General features: G+C 34.7%; 1 long non-coding RNA gene across 1 annotated transcript; it reads left to right on the top strand.

Moving 5' to 3' along the window:
- Positions 1–3,673: 3,673 nt before the first annotated feature.
- On the top strand, positions 3,674–12,438 carry LOC128215552 (uncharacterized). Its single transcript, XR_008258036.1, has 4 exons — positions 3,674–4,311; positions 5,259–5,332; positions 10,578–10,700; positions 11,107–12,438. It is a non-coding gene; the product is annotated as an uncharacterized LOC128215552 (long non-coding RNA).
- The last annotated feature ends 6,286 nt before the right edge of the window (positions 12,439–18,724 follow it).

Below are 18,724 nucleotides of genomic sequence, written 5' to 3'. Positions count from 1 at the left end.
CAACATGGAGACTAGGAACTATGAGAAGATTGATATGCAATATATCTTTGACTCAAACTCCCAGTTTAAGGATGCCGGAAAGACCTTTCCTACAGGGGACCTGACTAAGCTCTTCAAAAAGAAGACAGTATGGGATAGAGACATGCGACCATCCTTCCATTACAAGTATACTACCCACCCTCATCCTCAATTTGATTGGATAGATGCTACAGCCGGAATGGGTGACAAACAAAACATGTTTGATCTCATCAAGTTCTTTGTGGGAACGGACAAGGACCTAGAAATAGGTATTAGGAAACTCCATGAGGATCCCAAGAGAATGCTCATCTCAGCAGATACAGGAGCCAACGTAAAGGATTATGGGGCAACGGCCTTAGTCCTTGGAGCAGAATGCCACTACACATCGGAAGAATTCCTTGACGAAACCACTCAAGGGAATGTAGGAATCCATGAAGTGAGGACTCACCTGGAATGGACGGAAACCGTCACCATGAGGATGCTTTGCAAGATGCCTTCCGCCCCTGTTTTGAATTAATATTTGACTTTGACATGCTTTGTTTACTTGTTCTATTTTTAGAAATAAAATTTATGCTAACCGACCAATGAATGGCGTTAGTAACAAAAAAAAAAAAGTCCAGTGGTAGTGCTGGCAAAAAAATAACCATCGTCCAAATTTATGGAAATGACGGACCTTCTTTTCCGGGAGTTTCCGTTTCCGCCTATAGCGTGGCTACGCCTGCCTGTAAGGCCCTTACGGGCCATAGGCGGAAACGGAAACTCCCGGAAAAGAAGATTTAAAATCCATAAACACCACCGTCCGAAATTGAGATTAAATTGTGAAACTAGGTCACCGGTGTCAACTTAGAAAATTTACTTTCGATTTCACCACTCACACTTAGAGCACTGTTATTTGATATTTAACCATAGACTGTTATAAAATGTTTTTCTTACACATAATTTACAGATATTTGTGTCTACATATTCGATGGCAGCCGCTGACACTTTTATTTTTTATCTATAAACAACAATATTTGCATGACCTAAATTGGCGGGGATAAAACAACAATCACGTGACAGTTATTGTTTACCAGTGTCGGCTGTTACATTTGTCAATGCTTATTGCTATTGTTATTTTAACAACTCCTGCATATTTTAATTAATTATTTTATACAAAGAATGATATGACTGCTATCGTTTAGCCCTAGTCGAAAAAGAACAATAGTTCATTCAAAAATGTCACAAGTTTTTACTTTAATCGGATGCTGTTTTACATATCCGCAAGTCATATGGGGGCCAATTATCCGCATGTAATCTTTTGGTTACTTTACACATGATAGTTATAATTAAATTGGTGAACAGTGCCTATTTGATGAATGTTGACCAATTAATAAACATTTCGACTCATTTTAAACTTAAAACGAATTAACTGGTTTAATACATTTGGCTGCTGTCATCTGGAGAATGTTACAGTAGAGTAGATTTTAATTTTAACAAACCAATTAAGGTACACCTTAATTACAGGCTCCAAGCTTACACATAAGGATGTGGGACAACTTCACCTCAAACAAAACACCATATTAACACTGCTTATTTTTGTAATGTGCCCCCACCCCCCTCCCAATCACCAGGTGGCAAAATACCTGTAAGGTTTTACAAGGGGAAAAAAGGACCAAAGCATGAAATAAACACCCCTTAACCAAAACACCTCTATTGTCACTTATAAATGTATTCCTTATGAGTATGATGTACAATAGTGTTATTTATACAGAAAATGAAACATTACTTTTATCAATAAAAAAATCAAATGTAAAAAATGTAATTGGCAATTACCATTCTTATGAATTTATTTATTATATATGTCATATGATAACAGCTAATTAAGGAATTTTAACACAGAAAAAAACTACCTAACATAATATGTATTTACATGTTTATTTAAAAAAATAAATAAAAAAAGGAAATAATCACACTCTTTGTCACTAAAATCAATGTTTGTTATTAAATAAAAAAGGCAAAACATGTTGCATCTCATGAGAGCTTTTCATCAACATTTACAATATGAACCAAAATTATGTTTTTGCATACATGCACAAGAATTCTGAGAAATGACAAGTTAAATCATTGCATAAATGGCAAGTAACTTTAAGCAGAGATGTGATTTAACATTCTGCCATAATTGTAAGAAAGGTGGATACATTTTATTTAAAATAAGTATAAAAATTATTATAGTTTGCTTACAACATGTATATCTCTCTATGTATATCTCTCTCTGTTTTAATGTTATCATAAGATGAAATAATATCAAATGTATTAGAATATACAGTCCTACAATGAAATTATTTATGCACAGCCATCCAAGAACTATAACTATTTGATTTGTTAAGGCAGAGCAAGTATTTTTTAAGCTGTAAATAAAGTAACACTTGCATGTTTAATAATAAGAAAGCTATATGATATGTTATGTATAGAACTATACCAATGGGCTCGATAGGAATTTCCTATTCGCCTCTCTCATAGAGAACCTGCGTTCAATTCCCAGCCTAGGCGAGTGTGAGTTTGGTTAGTGGTCACCAAGTTGGACGAGTGGGCTTCTTTTCCGGGGTTTCCAGTTTCCCCTAGTACACAAGACCCACTCTCTGGTATCATTGTGCCAATGAGAGTTGCAAATACTTGTTTCACAATTGTGAAAATAAATAAGTTTTAACTAACACTCCCTTTATGAATTCAATAAGTTACAAAATTAACTACTTACAATGGTACCAGGGTGGATGGCATAAAATGGGTTCTTCCCCCCACCCACCCCCACCCCACCCCAAAAAATGAAAGCAATTTGTAGTCTGAGATGTTGCATTTTGAATGTATAAAATTACTTTTTATCTTAATTCTCTGATATAGAAGAAGTAAATTTGAACAATGTGAGGGGCGTTGCCTGGTGCACATCCCCCACTAGTGCAGTCAGTGGGTACAATGGGCAACTTGTTTTTAAGTATTGGTTCTATCCTGTCAATCTAAAGTAACTGCTTGTTATTGTTTATTCAGTACATGTACATTAGAAGATGCGATAAACTTCTTTTTCACTATTTTAAAGCTCATTTAATTATATACCATATGCACTTTTGATACTGTCCTTATAACCAAGTCTTGAGTACTGCTACTAAAGAAGACTAGTTCAGTCGCTGGTTGGAAATAACAAATATAAACATTTGTTTTCTTTAAGAAACATGATTGTACTTATAATATTTAATTAATACTGGTCAAAAGCATGTTTTTGATTCATTGTCTCATGTTGTGTTTATGCAGTCTCAAATGACTACAACTTAAGAATCGTATCTTATTGGTATACTGTTCTTTTAAAAAAAAACATAGTTGATGTTTCCATAGCAACCTTTTAAAATTGAAATGAAATGACTGAAAGATACATAATTGTGGAATGTTTATTTATCAATCATGCTCCCATTCAGTAATATTGTAATATCAATTTCATACTGGACTATTGTTTTGTGATCCTTTAAACAGGGTATCAGGTCTGTGCCATTAGTATATTGTTAACTGTTCTTCTTTCCATAGCTAAGCATCACTAAAATACCGTAATGTGAATTTTTATTTGCTGAAAATTATTTATTATGACATTAAATTAGATAAAGCAGATACATATTCATAAAATAATGGTAATGTAGTCAATAAAAAACCTGAACATTGGTCAAATTCTTTAACTTTGGTATGAATATCAAATAAAGAAGATTGGTTGCCATGGGAACATGCAGAATAACTTTCTCACAAAGGTTTTTGTTGCTTCATAGTATTGTATTCTTGATCTGAACACTAAAGCTAGAAAAAACAAATGAATGACCATTGACATATTTGCTTGTTTCTCTCCAATAAACAGCTGTTGTTCAATTATATTGTAGCACACGCCATATAACAAATGTTGTCCAAAATAAACAATAACATAAGTTTTCATTTAATTGCGTTCAATATCAATGTGAATCTTCATTTTACCCAAAAATTCTTCAATTGATGGATTTTATTGATGAACACAAATGTGTTTTTATGAAAAACAATAGCATATGCAAAATAAAAGTATAATTTTTAGACAAGAAATTGTCTCCATGGTTACCGTGGAATCAATTTCAATTACTGATAGCTTAATTAAAACTTTAACATTTCAATATCACTGTCTGAAAGTTTGAATGTTGTAGAACAAGTATTATTTAAATTGTATTCTTTTAAAGTCAATGGGTGATATATTTAACATTCACTCAAAACAACTCAGCAGTGAGCACTGAACTACACTTACAACATTGCAGCATGGTAAGGGTTAATTATACTAGGTATACCCACCTAGTAATCTTTTTTAATGGAAAAAAATGTGAAAAATCAATTAATTGTAAACTATGTGGTACTTCAGTTAGTTAGTTTCAATGCATTGTACACATTGATACCAAATTCATGTCAGTTTTCGACAATTTTCTCTTCTTTCGCTATTTCATCATACGGTGTATAGCCCCTGAATAAAGTTTCACTCTGTTTCATTGAGTATATTTCTTAAAAATCCATTCTTTGTTCTAATCTGCTACAAGGTCAAAAAGGTCACAGTCATGTGAGCATCTTTGAGGCCTCTCAGTTATTATAACCAATGCACCAGTCAATTGTAACGGTTACTAACCACGCCCCCCCCCCCCCCCCCCCCCCCCCCCCGGTCCGGGGGTATACTGGGAATAGTCGGGAAATGGGCCGTGTTTTTACTTTCTATGTGGCCACGCAGGGCCGGGTGACCGCAGTGGTTTAGTCTTTGAGCCAAATTTAGCCGAGATTGGGCCTTATATAGAGTCTCTGGTGTGCAGGGGCATTTGGCCGGGGTTTTACCATCAGTTCGGTCCCGCAGGGGAGGGGATTAGACCCAGGGTTGGCTGGTCCGAAAGTCAAAGTCCCCGCTATTCCCTGGACCTGGGGGCGCCAGGGTTACAATTGACTGGTGCACAACATGTAAGATATTTATAAAATAAATAAAAGTACAGTTAATCAATATATTTTAATTTTAATGTGGTAAATTAACAAAGAATTAGATAGATGCTTTATGCAAAATCTCACAAAGATACATGTAAAACATTACTAAAGAGTTCGGGTTTGCTAGTTTGTAAAAATATTTCATGGAGTCATGGTAAATTGTTATATTATATGTCCAATGACAGCCCATATATTTTTTAACTACTTGAACCTTTCTTGTTATAATTCTTATTATTATTTTTTTTTTTTAGTTGATGTGTGATGCTGATAATACAGAGACAGCTAGAGTGACAGAGTTTGATGAATAAACTTAAATTAAAAAACAGTGAGTACAATAATCTATTTTAACATGTCTTGTGTGTAAAGTGTGATTCCGAAGCAGTAAATATATATATATATATGTATCTTTAAGTTTTGAATCACAAATTTAGATCAAAGATCTATTATCACACAAAACTTAAAGGATATATATGAAAAGTCATGTGAATTGTGCAAGTCATATAATATAAAATTTATATTGATCAAGTCAAGCCATGCCATGTAAAAAAAACTGACATCATATCAAAGATTGTATGAATCATTCTCAGAGCTATTGAAAATATTTAATTGGTTGTAAGCGGACCATGCACGGTAATTTTGAGTAACCCCACCAGCCAATACAATATGGCTAAAAAGGCTTTGATAATATTTTTTATCTAATGTTTATCTTTCCTAAAATATTTATATTTATAAATCTATTTACCAGTATAAATCTGTATTTATTTATTTATTAATGCATTTATTTGCTCACTAATATATACAATACACTTATCGTTGTATATTGTCTAGCTAATACATGTATACAAATATGCATAATATGCATAATTATGGGGGGGGGGGTCATAATTACCTATGGTGTACTGTCTTGTTCTTACGAAGATATGATTTTGACTAAAATCCTTACTGAAAAGGCAGTGCAGACTGGCCTGTTTAAATAATTAATTAAATCTTAATGGGTTTAAATGTATTTTATTTTATTTTTAAAGATATTTTAGAGTTTAAAAGGAAGAGAGTCTGTTTTATAGACTAAATAATTATATAGTCAGGATAAAAAATAATTATTTTTCAAAATCAAGTTCAAATAATTTTCCATTATTTGGCAAATGGAAAAAATCTTTATATATATTAAGAATGTTTTACTCGATAGAAAGTAGGCCCAGTATCTTTTGCATTGCAACACTAAGAAAGTAAATATTTATTTTTTGTCTTTTACCAATTCCATCAAAGTCTGTGAGTGGCTCATGATGCTTAGGCCTGCCAATTTAATGGTTTTCGAAATCATAAATTGAGACAACTTATAACTTTTGTATAAAATCTTCAAAGCTTTCAATAACTTAACATGTCATCCACCTTATTGTCTCAATTTAAAAATAGTTTTCACTCAACAACTTACTTATTAATCAGGATAATAATTTGATAATGACTATCACTATCATTCTGTAAGATAATGTACTGGTACATAAATTTAATCCCCAATATATCAGATGAGTGTGATAGTATATGCTCTTAATAGTTGTAGCCGGGAATTATACGTAGGAAACAATAGAGTCATTGGACTGTTACACGAATTTCAATAGCTCGAAATTCGCCTTTTATTTGTACCAGCATGGGAAAACCCTGTTATGTTAATACATATAGCCCAGAAGTAACAAATAAAAGGTGAATTTCGAGCTATTGAAATTCATGTAACAGTCCAATGACTCTATTGTTTCCGAAGTAATGTGTGTATATTACAACGCTTTAATTTTGTTTGTACCGGAGGATTAGGTCGGAAAAACTAGAATAGCTATAATTCCGGGCTACAACTATTCAGGGCTATATGTATTAATATATATATATATATATATATATATATATATATATATATATATATATATATATATAAATGCACGAAATCAATGTGGGATTTTCATTAAGTTTTGGTTAAACCAACAAATTACAGTTACTTCCAAATTACATCTTATTCTACATAATACAAACTGGAGGACAGTTCTTTTTATTTGGTAATGTTAAGAGACTTGAAGACAAAAAAAAATGTTTAAATTCAGAAAACCTTACACAAAGTAGAAACCTTCTATTAATGTCATTATCTTGAAAAAATGAACATGCCTTTTAGCAATTGTATCAATCTGTGAAAATCTACATTTTGCCTTCGACATGTTATACAATTTAAGGATATTTACATGGAAATTAAGTTCAATTCTAAATTGACAGTCATGTATTTCTTCCAAAATTTTCATAGTATAAGGAACATGAATTTTTTATGAATTTAAGTGCATAACTGCAGATAATGATCATTATCTTAAATCAATTACAAGCCAATTCATAGTCATGCATATAGCCGCCTTTTCAAAATATGATAGTGATTGTCTCAAATGACCAGTCTTTCTCTGTGGGGGGGGGGGGTGGGGGGGGGGGGGGCTGTCAGTCATAAGGAAACCTTTAAAAGGCATATTCATTCAGCCAATCAGATGTCAGGTTCAGTGAAAGGGGCGATGCCAGGTCAAGTAAAAGGGGTGGAGCTAAAATAAATACTGACATTCAATGAAGATAGATCCCCCTTTGGCCTCACAAATATGTTTCAGTCACACTAGGGGGTGTGACAGGGTCAAGCCATAATGGAGCCATAGGCAAGCAGACTTTTATTAACCCAACAACAACAACAGGTGTAATTCTTACCAACTGAGGAAAAAACTTTAGAGGTTTTATTATTGCTCATTTTTTATACAAATTAAATATCTAACAATGACAAATATAAAATATGATAATTCAAGCATAATATTGACACCAAACATGACACATCTTGCAAATGGTCTTGAATAAAATTCCTACACTTTTTATAATGATAATACATGGGACCAATATCAAAACCATTATCCTGTTAAATAGGACAATGGATTTGATATTGGTAATTCGCAGACAATACAATGTAATTAAGTAAAAAAATACACAGTATGCACATCTGGCTTCAAACAAAAATTGTTGCTTAGGCCAAAAAAAAGTATTCATAGTTTCCATTTAAATATCAAAAAAGGTAGGCATACGGTAACTGTTGTTTTTTTTAGGACCATGTTTCTTTGGCAAACTGACCTATATCAGGGAAGGTTTTTACTAAAAAAGCACATATTGATCAAAACACCAAAAACAAAAAAGGATCAGAAGGATAAAAATAGGGTCAGTTGGGCGGAAACAAAGATTTTTGAATCCTTATTTTGTCAATGATGTCATGTCAGTGATCAAAATGATAACACAATTTAAGCCCTGCATTCTGGAATGTGGGGCTAAATTCTTGATTGTGTTATAGTAGGGCCAAAAATAAAATGATTTGGTTAGGGTTACATCCTTTTTAAAAACAGAAAGAGTAAAAAGTATAAAGGATTACATTTTTAAAATACATAATATATATGCGTTTTCACTTTAAAATACATGCATTGTTTCAGTCTTGTTTTCAGTAAGTAACTTTTCCTTAAATGCATTCTTTGGAAAGTAATTTAAGGTTTATTATTCAAAATATATATATGTTAGTCAACTTGTGTATGTATTGATTTCCAACTTTTTTATTTTTTGTTTAAACTTTATGTATTAGAATTTCTTTGCGTAAATACCTGCTTATGTGATAAAAGACTGCTGACTAAAGATTAGATTTCAGATTTTGATATTTCCATTCCAAATTTAAGGTTTTACAGCTTAAACTGCTACTAACAGTTTAAGAAAAATGCATAAAACATCAATTTTGGATGATAGTATGAAAATCTGCAATCTGATATTTTGTCAGCAGTCTTTTATCGCTGGTTTGCAGATATTTACGCAAAAATTCGCTTGTTCGAAGACAAAAATTTTAAAAAAAGTTGTCAAAACGTTCAATCTGTGAGGTTGCAGCTTTAATATAAGACTAACGTAAATATTAAAAACACATGAGGCCCCTTTAATATTAACATGTCAATATCAAAAAGAAGATGAAAACTGAAAACTATGAGAAAGTGTTTTTATAATTAAAAATAAATTGCTTAAAGCAAATATCTGAAATCAATAATTGTCATGCAAAGCAGCCTGTAATGAATATGAATATTAGATTTTGGCCTTGAACACCTTTTTAAGAAGAGTGTTTTGAAGTAAGGATTATCATAATGCTGAACTTAATATTGTACTGTAGCTTTGTAGCAAATCCTTATGATTAAAGTCACTGTGTCTTCCTTATGCTGTGATAAAGATCTTCATAGTAACATTTCTAAACCTAATAAATTAAGTGAAAAAGGGTGTTTATTGGGGGTAAGAAAACACATCTTGATAATGGCCAATTAGTTTTAATCTTTCAAGTGTTGGTAGGATGGGAGGGGGGTCTTAACTTTTTGAACTGCCAATATTTTCCTGGTTATTTTGTCCACCATGTCAAAATGATCTGGGTTGTTTTGTCAACCCTGTCTAAATGGGTTGGACGTGTTTTGTCCCCTTAGTCAAAAATGACATGGGATGTTTTGTCCTACATTTTTATAAAGGAGTTCAGAATAAATAACACATTAGTTTTCGTGCTTATGTAAAATAAATGCAAATGACTTTCATTATAAGTTTGAAAAATACTCTTAACGCTGCATTCTCACAGATTTACCATTTTTACAACTTTTTTATTTTTGTCTTGGAAAGAGCAAATTTTTGTGTAAATATCTGCAACCCATTGATGTAAGATTGTTGATAAAAAAACAGATCTTAGATTTTCATATTTTCGAAAATGTTTTAGAGCTTAAAACCTTACTAACGGTTTAAGAAAAATGCATAAAACATCAATTTATGAACTTAAATATAAAAATCCGCGATCTAATTTTTTGTCAGCAGTCTTATTAACTGGTTTCCATGGATTGTAGCAAAAATTGGCTTGTTCCAAGACAAAAATTAAAAAGTTGTCGAAATGTTTAATCTGTGATAGTGCAGCTTTAATTATGGTAGCTTTTCAGTCATTTGCCTATATATATGTCTATTTGATTCAGTAAATACTTCATAATATTAAAGCTAGGCTTATTAGGATATGCTTATTTTTCATTGGGTTCTATTTTTAGCACATAACAGCTTCATTACAAGAATATATTAATTATTATTAAAGCTGCATGCACTCTCACAAATTTACCGTTTTTACACCTTTTTTTTCTTTTTTTTGTCTTGGAAAGAGCAAATTTTTGGGTTTAATAGTATCTGCAAACCAATGATAAAAGACTGCTGACATATCGCAGATTTGCATATTTTCGTTTGAAAGCCAATGTTTTGTGGGTTAAACTATTACTAACAGTTAAAGAAAAATGCATGATCTAATTTTTTGTCAGCAGTTTTATATCACTGGTTTTCATGGATTCTTGAAAAAAAAAATACTTCCTCTGTTGGCCAATTGAGAACAAAATCAAGAGGTTTTGCTGTTTATATGTTCTGGAATTTTTCAAAAGCATTTATTTATAGGACTTATGAATTTTATGTACAGCATTCTGTATATTGTCAAGTGTCCTTTTTTTAAATTATATACAACATGTATAAATTTAATGTTTCAGGAAATAACCACCATCTCTCTCAGAGGTCATCTTTCTCATTATTGTGGGGAAACCTCAAAGGGCATCAGGAAAACCTTCATCAACCTCTTTGTGCCCAGTGGCTTGTGCAACAGTGTTTCAGAAGTATAAATACCTTTTTAATTTGTGTATATCAATTGTATAATGACTTGTTTTTATATATTAAATATATATATATGATTTATTATATATATATAGATGGTTAATCTTATGACTTCCTGATAGTATTTAAGTTGTGAAATATTAAATAATCTAATCATTAAAAATGCTTGGAAATGACAATAAAAAAAAGATATTTGTTGAATAGGAAGTTTCACCTGTCCTGTTTATATTACAAATCATTTTAAATCAGACAGAAAATTCAATATACTTGTTGTATCTCACTGTTTATTTGTCTTCACATTTTGTATTGTCACATCAAGCCTGTTTGAACATCCTAGAGAAGATAAGTGTATAGAAGCGGATATGATATAATAAATATGCATATAAATGTGCTTTGGATTATTTTCAGATTATCATTAAAATGGGGATAATGGATGACTGGCCACACATATGGGGCTATGGACAAGCTTCAGAGCAGGCTGCCAGGTGGTGGTGTTAGTAGTTTATACTCCGGGTCCCGGCGTGAGCACATTGAAGGGTCCCAGAGTGACAGTTCAACCACCGCACACCTATCCTGGGCAGAACCAGTACTAGGTGCCTTCACCTCTGCAAGGAACTGACAGCTTCTGTACATGCCAGGTGCAGTGGTACAGTGCGAATGGTCGTAGAAAGGATTTCATAACCAATCACAACAGAGGTGACCTGGTCCGCCCGGGAATCGAACCCGGGATGTCCAATTCAGAGTCCAACGCTCTACCGATTGAGCTGACCGGGCGGACATATTAGCTACATTAGATGACAAGCCATCTATGCTGGACATTCTTCACAATAAAATGTGATGTCACAGGAGCTGTCTATCTCAACAGCTCACACTGTCCGTATTTGACTAAAGGAATGAATGAAGTCACTGCAGAAGTTAGATTGAGGAATGTTCATGTCACTACCCATCATTTGGAAGGAGTTGGATAAAAAAAGTGTGGCCTATGTATTGAAACAGGTCCGATTTCCAGTTACGGACAGTCTTGATTTGTCTGATTACATTTTTGACCAACATGATGGTCTAAAAGAACACTTACTGGTAACTGGTAAAATCATGGCCCAGTTGTTCCAAGAGGCAGGCGAGTGGGAAGTTACTAGACTCCATTTCTTTATGGGTTGATCTGAGGTTCCAGTTCAGTTAAAGTACTGATAGAACACCAAGTGTTTGCCATAATACAGCAACATTTGATTTGTAACTATGTATTTGTTTGAATTGTTGAAACAGTACTGTTTACTAAATAATGTGTATGTATATGAAGAATAATATTATAAATAATTTGTAAGAACCTTTTGATATTAAGTAAAATGTCGATAAGTCTAAATATGTATCTGCGAATCATTTTTGTATATCTGTAAAGATTACATTGCCTATATTCCTCAATTTATATTTTTCTTTTAGCCAGTCAATAACTTTTCTTAAGTTCTATCTTCAAAATTGTCGGGACAGGGATTATAGCCCTTAATTAACCCAAATATGTAACATTCAATGCAAAATTTCTAATTGGCTGCAGTAAGGCAGTTCAGATGCAGGAACAAACATCACTTGGGTCCTTAATAATAGCTTTCCATCTGACATTGAAGATCCAATAAAAGGAATTTGTCATGTGACTGTTTATTAACTCTCAATTTATTGAAAGTGAAATTACTTACATGATTTGTAAGAACTAAATTATAATGATATCAAATGATTGTTTAAATTAAATAAAATAGATGATTACATACATGAACTATTTTTATTTCTTGGATGTCAATATGAAGAGTAATGCAATGGCTTTTGAATTTCATAAAAAAGGATGGAAAAATGTATGTTTATTGTTTAAGCAATTAATTAAGTAATAAAAGTTGTTGTTTTTTTCTTTTTTTCAAATTGTGCTATCTTATAATACAGATCGTTATTTGTTTAATTTTGGTACAAATGAAGTATATAAGGTATGTCTAATGTTACAAATAGCAAAAATTTGCATAGTGACAAGGTGAGCTTTTGTGATCACAATTTGTCCGGCGTCCGTCTGTCGTCCGTCCGTCCGTAAACTTTTACTTTAAACGACATCTCCTCATAAACCGCTTAGCCAATTTCTTCCAAACTTTACAGGAATGTTCCTTGGGTGGTCCCCTTTGAAAATTGTTCAAAGAATTGAATTCCATGCAGAACTCTGGTTGCCATGGCAACGGAAAGGAAAAACTTTAAAAATCTTATTTTTCAAAACCACAAGGTCTAGAGCCTTAATATTTGGTATATAGCATCATCTAGTGGTCCTCTACCAAAATTGTTAAAACTATCCCCCTGGGGTCAAAAATGGCCCTGCCCCGGGGGTCACTTGTTTTACATAGACTTATATAGGGAAAACTTTAAAAATCTTCTTCTCAAAAACCACAAGGCCTAGAACCTTGAAAATTGGTATGTGTCATCATGTAGTGGTCCTCTACAAAATTTGTTCAAATTATTCTCCTGGGGTCAAAAATGGCCCGGCCCCAGGGGTCACTAGTTTCATTACATAGTGTTATATAGTAAATCTTTAAAAATCTTCTCCGAAACTGTAAGGCCCAGGGCTTAGATATTTGGTATACAGCATCATCTAGTGGACCTCTACCAAATTTGTTCAAATTATTGCCACAGGGTCAAAATTGACCCCGCCTAGGGGGTCCTTGTTTTTACGTAGTGTTATATAGTAAGTCTTTAAAAATATTCTTCTCCAGAACCGTAAGGCCAGGAGATTAGATATTTGGTATACAACATCATCTTGTGGACCTCTATCAAAGTTGTTCAAATTATTGCCACAGGGTCAAAATTGGCCCCGCCCTGAAAGTTATTTGTTTTTATATAGTCTTATATAATAAAATCCTCTTCTCCAAAATATAAGACCTAGAGCTTTCATATTTGGTATATAGTGTTACCTAGTGGACCTACACCAAAGGTATTCAAATTATTGTCCCGGGGTCAAATTGGCCTTGCTCAGGGGTCATTTGTTTTTACATTGTCTTGTCACTGAACATCTTTTCCTCTGAAAGTAAAGGTCAGAATGACTCCATACTTGATATGTAGCATCCTTACATGGTCCTTTCTCAACTTTGTTCAAATGGTTTTGTTTGGCCCCTTTTAGGGGTCACCAGAGCAAAAAATAGAAAAACCTTTAATCAACTTGATCTTATTAACTGCTTGATGGATCTTCAAGTCTGAAGCATCCTAGCATGGGGCTCTGTCAGGTCTTTTCAAATAATTTTGTTTGGCCCCTTTTAAGGGCCACCAGAGCTAAAATTAGTAAAAAAACTTAACATTTTCTTTGCATGAACCCCTTGATAGATCTTCAGCAAATTTGGTTTGAAGTGTCCTTGCATGGACCTCTCTTAAATTTGTTCACATAATTTTGTTTGGCCCGGTTGCCATGGCAACCTAAAGGAAAATGTCAACAATTGGTTATAATCATCTTCTTCTCCTAAACCGCTTTGACAATTTTGATGAAACTTCATAGGAATGATCCTTGGTTGGTGCTTTTTCAAAATTGTTCAAAGAAATTAATTCCATTTAGAACTCTGGTTGACATGGCAACCTAAAGGAAAAGTGTCAACAATTGGTTACAATCATCTTCTCCTAAACCGCTTGGACAATTTTGATGAAACTTCATAGGATTGATCCTTGGTTGGTGCTTTTTCAAAATTGTTAAAAAAAAATTAATTCCTTGCAGAACTCTGGTTGCCATGGCAACCTGAAGGAAATTATAGGCTGTCGTGTCCGCGCTGTGACTTTCTCTTATATGGACAGATTTTAAAATGAAAATGCCATATGTTTTCAACATACCAAGACAATGTGTCGTGTGTAAGACCCATGTCCCTACCTCTAAGGTGAAAGATACACTAAGTGTTTATTCACAATGGAATGCTGAATATGAGGACATAAAGAGTGTTGGCTGTCATTTAGTATGATTGTTGTTTTTTTTGCTCAGAGGCAATTTAATATAACTTGCAATATGTATTTGACACATAAAGGTAAGATAAACTTTTTATACGCCCGAAGGGTCGTATTATGTTATGGCCTCCATCGTCTGTCCGTCTGTCTGTCCGTCTGTCCGTCCGTTAGCTATTCCGTGTCCGGGCCATAACTTGGTAACTAATAAAGCGATTTTCAAATAACTTTATACAAATCATCACTACATTAAAAGGATGTGTCGCGCGCAATTTCCAGGTCCATACCTTAAAGACTAGAATCACCATGGGGGTGCGTTAGCAATTCCGTGTCCGGGCCACAACTTTGTCACTAATAAAGTCATTTTCAAATAACTTATTACAAAGCATCATTACATTAAAAGGATGTGTCGCTTGCAATTTCCAGGTCCATACCTCAAAGACTAGAATCACCATTGGGGGGGGGGGGGGGCGTTACAACTTTGTCACTAATAAAGTCATTTTCAAATAACTTTATACAAAGCATCATTACATTAAAAGGATGTGTCGCGCGCAATTTCCAGGTCCATACCTCAAAGACTAGAATCACCATGGGGGGGCGTTACAACTTTGTCACTAATAAAGTCATTTTCAAATAACTTTATACAAAGCATCATTACATTAAAAGGATGTGTCGCGCGCAATTTCCAGGTCCATACCTCAAAGACTAGAATCACCATGGGGGGGGGGGGCGTTACAACTTTGTCACTAATAAAGTCATTTTCAAATAACTTTATACAAAGCATCATTACATTAAAAGGATGTGTCGCGCGCAATTTCCAGGTCCATACCTCAAAGACTAGAATCACCATGGGGGGCATTAGCAATTCTGTTTCCGGGCCATAACTTGGTTACTAATAAAGCGATTTTCAAATAACTTTATACAAATCATCACTACATTAAAAGAATGTGTCGCGCGCAATTTCCAGCTCCATACCTCAAAGACTAGAATCACCATGGGGGGGGGGGGGGGGCGTTACAACTTTGTCACTAATAAAGTCATTTTCAAATAACTTTATACAAAGCATCATTACATTAAAAGGATGTGTCGCGCGCAATTTCCAGGTCCATACCTCAAAGACTAGAATCACCATGGGGGGCATTAGCAATTCTGTTTCCGGGCCATAACTTGGTTACTAATAAAGCGATTTTCAAATAACTTTTTACAAATCATCACTACATTAAAAGGATGTGTCGCGCGCAATTTCCAGGTCCATACCTCAAAGACTAGAATCACCTTGGGGGTGCGTTAGCAAATCCGTGTCCGGGCCACAACTTGGTCACTAATAAAGTCATTTTCAAAAAACTTTATACAAAGCATCATTACATTAAAAGGATGTGTCGCGCGCAATTTCCAGGTCCAAACCTCAAACACTAGAATCACCATGGGGGGGGGGGGGGGGCGTTAGCAATTCTGTGTCTGGGCCACATCTTTGTTACTAATAAAGTGATTTTCAAATAACTTTATACAAATCATCACTACATTAAAAGGATGTGTCACATGCAATTTCCAGGTCCATACCTCAAAGTCTAGAATCACCATGGGGGGGGGGACGTTAGCAATTCCATGTCCAGGCCATAACTCAAAGACTAGAATCACCAATGGGGGGCGTTAGCAATTCTGTGTCCTGGCCACATCTTTGTAACTCGTCCGTTAGCAATGGGGGGGACGTTAGCAATTCCATGTCCAGGCCATAAATCAAAGACTAGAATCACCAATGGGGGGGGGGGGGCGTTAGCAATTCTGTGTCCTGGCCACATCTTTGTTACTCGTCTGTTAGCAATTCCGTGTCCAAAAGGATGTGTCACGCGCAATTTCCAGGTCCATACCTCAAAGACTAGAATCACCATGGGGGGGGGGCGTTAGCAATTCTGTTTCCGGGCCACATCTTTGTTACTCGTTCGTTAGCAATTCCGTGTCCGGGCCATAACATGGTAACTAATAAAGCGATTTTCAAAAAGCTTTATACAAATCATCACTACATTAAAAGGATGTGTCGCGCGCAATTTCCAGGTCCATACCTCAAAGACTAGAATCACCATGGGGGGGGGGGAGGGCGTTAGCAATTCTGTGTCTGGGCCACATCTTTGTTACTAATATAGTGATTTTTAAATAACTTTATACAAATCATCACTACATTAAAAGGATGTCACATGCAATTTCCAGGTCCATACCTCAAAGTCTAGAATCACCATGGGGGGACGTTAGCAATTCCATGTCCAGGCCATAACTCAAAGACTAGAATCACCATTGGGGGGGGGGGGGGGGCGTTAGCAATTCTGTGTCCGGGCCACATCTTTGTAACTCGTCCGTTAGCAATTCCGTGTCCGGGCCATAACTTGGTAACTAATAAAGCGATTTTCAAATAACTTTATACAAATCATCACTACATTAAAAGGATGTGTTGCGCGCAATTTCCAGGTCCATACCTCAAAGACTAGAATCACCATGGGGGGCATTAGCAATTCTGTGTCCGGGCCACATCTTTGTTACTCGTCCGTTAGCAATTCTGTGTCCGGGCCATAACTTGGTAACTAATAAAGCGATTTTCAAATAACTTTATACAAATCATCACTACATTAAAAGGACCTCAAGCCGAATCTTCTTCGGGCGAATAATGCTCCGTTTCGCGGTGCTCTTGTTATGTACTTGTTCATAGATCAATGTCACATGGGGGGGGCATTTGTCACATACTTTGACAGCTCTTGTACAATATTCTTTGAGAAACAAGCTATATTAATAACAAAGGTTAAACTCTTTTACTCAGGTGAGCGATTTAGGGCCATCATGGCCCTCTTGTTTTATGTATTATTTATTTATCATATGCACTGACAATTGATTATAATTTCATAATATATTATTTATTCTTTTATTGTATGTATTCTAGATCATTAAATAAATATAAGTAAATATGCATTCAAATTTCTGTATTTAGTCTTAAATAATAAATGTTGATATTGTTAAGACCAAAATCCGCTGGACTTTAGACCAATATTCCCTGGAATTCAGACTAAAATCCACTGCAAAGCCTCTCAAAAGTATGGCATGCATGTATTTGTGTCTGTCTTTTACCTTAAAGGTTGTACCCACCAGGAATACTTTTTGTATCCTCTCAAAATTCAGACTAGGAAACTGACTTGAGGTTGAATATATAAGATTATGTTTTTCATCATCTTCAGACAAATAGAAAATAGCTATCAGCTAAAATCTTATTCAACAATAAATGTTTGAGAATGCTAAATATTAGCAGTACACAGGGTATAAATCTTGTGAAACACATAGCAATAACGTGCTAAATAATGCATGTGAATCTAGGTAACTTGTAGTAGTAGAAGTCAAGTATCATCTTGGTTTATTACAGCAGAAGCAGTGATTACGAACTTCGTAATCACAGCCCCAGAAACAGAAGCATTTTTATTAAATCTCCCAGGTTGCGGAAACATGGCACATCGCAGGTGCGGATCCAGGAATTGATGTTAGAGGGGTAGTAACTTAGGGGCGCAACTTCTGACATGTGCTCCTCCCTCAGAACCGAAAGTATATGGCATAAACTGTTTTACGGGAATTTGGGGTTACTCCCTCATGTATGTAGTCGGAAATGGTGCATTATGAGCTGATTTTATTACCTTTGTTTCTCCGATATTGATGAAAACAGTAAACTTCGATTATTTTAGAGGTGGCGCACGCCGGGCGCTTAAACCGCTAGCGCTTCGACCAAATTCCTTGAGCTACACAGTCGGTCCAAGGCCAATTCCCCGCTATTTTGGCGCGAACACAAAACCACCGACTGTCCCCCCGGACCTGGGGTGGGGGGGATGCTTACCATTGACTGGTGCATTACTTTAGCGACAGCGATAGGTTTTCATATTACTTTATCCCTGTTTGAATGTAATATCTTAATTGTCTGTTAATATGTTCACTGGTAAAACTTTTGCGGCCTGGCACATTGCATCTCATTAGTCATGGCAGTATTCTTCAAGTTCAGGCTTCTTTTTTTCAAAATTCAAAATGTTTATTTTCTAAACCATTCATTGATTTATCAACACCA

The sequence above is a fragment of the Mya arenaria genome, chromosome 13, assembly GCF_026914265.1.
Source record: "Mya arenaria isolate MELC-2E11 chromosome 13, ASM2691426v1".
Classification (NCBI taxonomy): Eukaryota; Metazoa; Mollusca; class Bivalvia; order Myida; family Myidae; genus Mya; species Mya arenaria.
This window is presented reverse-complemented; position numbering and strand designations above follow the sequence as displayed.